This window comes from Pristis pectinata, chromosome 29 (genome assembly GCF_009764475.1).
Source record: "Pristis pectinata isolate sPriPec2 chromosome 29, sPriPec2.1.pri, whole genome shotgun sequence".
NCBI classification, from domain to species: Eukaryota; Metazoa; Chordata; class Chondrichthyes; order Rhinopristiformes; family Pristidae; genus Pristis; species Pristis pectinata.
Window position 1 is genome coordinate 23,309,143 of NC_067433.1, and position 5,623 is coordinate 23,314,765.

General features: G+C 48.9%; 1 non-coding gene across 1 annotated transcript; it reads right to left on the reverse strand.

Annotated features, from left to right (window-relative positions):
• Positions 1-1,761: 1,761 nt before the first annotated feature.
• Positions 1,762-1,844, reverse strand: trnas-aga (transfer RNA serine (anticodon AGA)). Its single transcript has one exon. It is a non-coding gene; the product is annotated as a tRNA-Ser (tRNA).
• Between the last annotated feature and the right edge of the window lie 3,779 nt (positions 1,845-5,623).

Genomic DNA, 5,623 nt, shown 5'->3' on the forward strand with positions numbered 1-5,623 from the left:
TAGCAGAGGATGATTTCGATCCAGCGACCTCCGTGTTATGGGCCCAGCACGCTGCCGCTGCGCCACTCTGCTGTTGGGCAAACCGTTGCATCGTTCTGTATTCTCTCTTTTAACTTCTTGATGTTTTCCTTTCCGACTTAACACAGTTTCTTTTGCTGTCTTCTCTTCTTTCCCCTCACTTACTACTTTATCTCCTCTCATTTTCTTTCCCTCTCCCTCTCTCTTTCTCTCTCTCTCCATCCTTTCCTTACTTCCTGTCCCATACTGTTACCATCACTGTGCTGTCTGTGCTCTCTCACGGGTACAAGGTAAAATTAAGAGACGCATCTCTGGGAGTTAGCGATGCAATATTCCAGGTGATTTATCCATGTCAGATATCACTTTCCCAGCTACCTGTGGTTCGAGGCAATATCAGGTTTGGATTTCACAGTCCGAGTCCGTTCTGAGGTCAGTCAGAATTCTTTGCAGGAAAATGTTCCGGGAATTGTTCAAAGTTCAAGATCACCAGTATGGAGATGCCGGGGATTCAACACGGGACGTCATACCTGTAAAGCATGCGCTCTCCCACTGAGCAACATACCCGTTGTTACTCTGTAATTTCAGAAGTCCGCTCTTTTCTGGGTCTCGCCCGTTGAGCATAAAGCAGAGGCTTTGGAACACAGAGTACAAGGTTGGCACCGGCTATTCGGCCCTTCCGTCTCGACGGTAGCATAGTGGTTAGAATAACGCTTTACAGCGCCAGCGACCCGGGTTCAATTCCGGTCACTGTCTGTGAGGAGTTTGTACGTTCTCACCGTGTCTGCGTGTTTCCTCCGGGTGCTCCGGTTTCCTCCCACGTTCCAAGGACGTACAGGTTAGGAAGTTATGGGCATGCTATATTGGCGCCGGAAGCCTGGCGACACTTTGGGCTGCCCCTTGAACTCACAACTCAAAGATGTATTTCACTGTGTGTTTCGATGTACATTTGACTAATAAGGACCATATCTTATCTTATTCAGTGCGACCATGGCTCATCATCCAAAGTCACGTCCCTGTTCTGCGCTCTCTCCACACGTCTAGAAAATCTTTTGGGTCAGAGGCCATTTATAATTAAATCAAAACAATATATTATACCTCAGCAAGTCTGCTAGGTCCAAGGATGTCGCCGGAGGAAGCAGACACATCGGTGAAAGGGAAGATGAACATCCGGACACGAGACCCCGCAGAGCGGGCTCCCACTGAGCCCAGTGAGGCAGCAGCAGGGAGCGCCCGCCTTCGGACAGCGAAGTTACCCAGCTGACAAAGACACGCACAGCAAAAGCTGCAGGATCGCCATCGTCCCTGGGTGGGCTAGAACAAACAACCTTGCGGTTAAAGGCGAACGCGCGGACCGATTGCGCCACAGAGACACCATGAAAGAAACGAGAATAAATGGGCCTTTCCAGGTATGGGAGGAAGTGACCAGGGAGCGGTGCTGGGACCCGGCTTTTCACAATCTCCATCAATGGTTTGGATCAGGAAATATAAAACAGAAGCTGACGGAAATACGCAGTACGTCGAGCAAGATCTGTGGAGTGAGAAACAGAGGTAACGCTTCTGGTCGGAAACCGGGTCAGGAGTGACCAAGCCCACTGCACTGGAGAGAATTTCCAGGTCATGTCCCAAATTCATAATGGAAGCATTGAAACGCAGTAAAAACCGTGTCATTTATTACATGGAATTTCCACACAATTAACATCCCCTCAAAATTACACCGATTGCTCCGGCCGGACCTGCTGCTCCTGCAGTCGGCAGGAGTTCGAAACTGCGTAGGGAAACCCCGATGGATTTCTAGTCCATTGCCTTAACCACTGGGCCATGACTACCACGCTCCCCATAGATGGCGTCCAGCCGGACATTGGCCATGGACTGGGATCAGTGTGTCCCGGGACGGACGAGGACAACATGGGTTCCGGAGTCAGAGACATAGGACTGATCCTGAACTATAAACAAAAACTGCTGGAAACACTGTGCAGGTCAGGCAGCGTCTGTGGAGAAACAGAGTTAACATTTCAAGTCGACTATCTTACACCTGATCTCCGGGCGGGTAGTTGGACGGAGGGAGTTTCAGTCAGAGTGGGACAGGGTTTCCTTACACAGCCATCCCACGACCACCTCCCATTTTGCTCTCAGTCTATGACTGTGGGCATCAGCAGCAGGGACAGCTGTTATTGCGTTCCCCAGCTGCCCTGGAGAAGGTGGTGCCGGGCCGCCTCCCTGGGCCGCTGTGCTCCGTATGGTGAGGCAGCTCCCACTGGGCTCTCAGTAACGGGCTCCAGGATCCTGACCCTGCTCCCAGGAAATGATGACGATGCGGGAACTCTGCAGGGTGGCCTTGGCTGGGAGGCGGACCGATTTCACTCTTGTTCTCCTTTCTGATCCATCCAATGGGCCTGCTGGGACTCTTCAGAGGGAAGGCACCAGTTAACTACACTGGGGTGGGCTGGCGTCACATGCAATCCAGTGCGAGTGAGGACGGTTTCTTCCCCCAGTACCCGAGACTCAGCAGACGGGAGGGGGAACATCCGGGTGGCTGGGCGGAGCAGAAACCCCTGATTTTGTCTCTCCAGAAGATTAGCGTGGTTTGCTGTGATTTCCCTGACTTTCGTGCAGTTATTTCAGTTTGCAGCAACCGGAGGCATCCCCTGCTGACCCGCTACTGGCCATCCAGGGACTGGATAATTTCTCAGTTCACTGGGTCCATTCTTAAAATGACAGGGCCAGTACCCAGCGTCTCGTCTGTTTGTTTCCCATTCAACCTGACTGCCAATATCTGAAGTAGTGATCCCACATTCACACACACAGAAATGTCCTGTGTTGTGGGAGGGGAGCTGAAACGAGCGGGGAGGGGGGTGTGTTCAGGGATTGAAAGAGAGAGAGAGAGAGAGAGAGAGAGAGAGAGAGAGAGAGAGAGAGAGAGAGAGAGAGGGAGATGCTGGAGAGAGGGGCAGTGGTTTACAAATACAGAGGTCCCATGAAATTACAGAATACTGTACACATGTCTTCACGAGCTGCACAGGGATCAGAGAGTATAGCCGTTATGGGATAACTATTTTAAACATCAGTTGGGCCACAAATGGCTTTCTGTGCACAGTTCTGGTCGCCACAGGAGAAGCAGAACGTGATAGCACCGTGTTGTGTACAGAGCGGATCACAAGGAAGTCGCCTGGGACATGGTGTTTCATTAATACGGTGGCATTGCCTCGACTATCTTTGCTTCCTCTTGAGCAGTGTAGGCTAGAGGGTGTGAGGTGTTGCTTATACGGGGTGCACATGTTGTGAAGGTCAGAGGTTAGAGGAAGCTAGAGGGCACAGGTTTAATCGGGGGAAGTGAGATGATGCAGGTGGGGAGCGCAAAGAAGGCCAGGGGACAAACAGAACATGGAGAAATGTGAAGAATTGTGGAGGGGCAGAGAGACCCTGGGTAGGATGTGGACAGGTCCTTGAATGTAGGGGGACAGGTCGGTCTGTGGGTTGAGGAGGCAGATGGGAAACTTGCCTTTATTGACTTAAAGCACAGAATGCCAGCTCAGGGAACTCTGTGGGATCTGTAGAAACACAAGTTGGGCCACAGTTGGAGCTCTCAGTACAGTCCTCGTTACCACCCCACAGGGACACACAGACACACTGACATCCAAATTAGGAGCAGGAGTCCCCAGTCAGCCGCGCAAGCGCACTCCTACAATCAGTCAGATTAGTCATGAGTTCATAAGATGCACAACTCGACATTCACATGTACCCGCGGTAACCTGTCACCTCCTTCCTCAGCAAGTACCTGTCTAGATCTGCCTGAGATATACTCAAACATACACTACCATCTCCCACAGAGGAACTGAGTTCCATAGACTCAGGAGTGATTGTGGAAATCACCCTGATTGAGTGTCCGCATATTTTAAATTGTCCCGACAAATTATAGATTCTCCCACATGTGGGACCTTCAGTCCACTTCTGCCCATTAAATACCCTGAATGATTCGATAGGTTTTAACAAAGTAACTTCTCGCTCTGCTGTCCAGTGCTGTTGGAGCCAGAACCGCCCTCACATTCCAGCTCACAACCTCACACAGTCACACAGTCAAGTCATTACAGACCTGCCCAACACTCTCACACAGCGTCAGGCCAGAAGCTGCATAATCTATCAATAACGCAGTGTTCGATCAAAAGGCGATGTTCGATCGATATTGTTGCAGAGATAGTGCGGGTAGTCGGAACATCCTCCCCTTTTCAGTGTGGGAAAACTCAACAGCCAAGATTAGGATCGTCGTTAGAGAATTAGAGGGGATCTGCGGAATATTTTCGTTCACCCAGAAGGAGGTTGGAATCTGGTACGCTATTAAACATTGAACATTTATCCAGACGAGAAGATGAATGGCTAAGGCTTGGAAGGTTATCAACCGAGTGATTTTCAATGGGATTAGTGTAGATGGATAATCAATGGTCTGCATGGCCATGATAGGCCGAACGGCCTGTTTCGCAACCGTATGACTCCCTGATACTCGTTGAACAGCTCCATTATAATCAGCATCATTCGAGCTGGAAATGTGTGTAATCAATTTAAATGTTAGCCAGTGGTAGCTAAATATAGTTGCGCTAAATGTAGTTTGAGCAATGAATGTAGATAATTATATGTAGAGAGTGACTGCCAGAATTATAGAGCAACAGGCAAGCAATAGAATGAACCCACCCTCTCACACTGTACCAGAGACTGACAGGTACAGACTGAACCCCACCCTCTCACACTGTACCAGAGACAGACAGGAACAGAATTAACCCCACACTCTGACAGTGTACAAACAGCTTGTACGTGCTGGATGAATCTGGAAGATTTTCTTTTCTCTCTCTTTGTATCTCTCTCTCTATCTCTCTCTCTGTCTCTGTCTCTCTCTCACACAAACACACACATACACACACACACACTCATCTAGCGTTGTATCTTCTTGTCTTTTTCATTGTCTTCCACCCATCTTACGTCTATTCATTTCTTAAGCGTGTTTATTTTATATTATTTAACAAGTCTGCCTTTGCAGATTGAGATGTTCCTTCTCATCTTTATTTTTCTCTTTCGCTGACTGTGTTCAAACTTCTCCAACTTCTGCAACATGGCCGTCTGACTGTTTCAACCCCTCTTCTGTTCACTCTACGTTTTACTCCGACCCAACTCTGGGTGTGAGTGTGTGTGTGTGTGTGTGTGTGTGTGTGTGTGTGTGTGTGTGTGTGTGTGTGTGTGTGTGTGTTAGTTGTATGAAGGTACCGAGAGCAAACCGAAGTCAGTGACGACCTGGGTCATGTTGTTCGAGTCCTCTGTCGCGGTGGTGTACCGAAAACGGGCAGTGGGTGTTAAACCATTTCCTTTTGAGGATGAACCAGCAGGTGTGACGGTCACCGATATAAATGTTGTGAAAACTGTAAATGAAGAAGCTCACTGCTGTTCGTTTCTCCACTTAGTGGCAGACGGCGATTTTCTGTCTTGGAGTCTATTGGTGGCGCTGCATGGATTGAGACAAATATTGGCTCTGGTCCATCTAACTTTCATGCATTACCTTTTAATAAGACTTTTATAATACTGTTACGAGATTAATTTTGATTTTTAACTGTCGAAATGAATA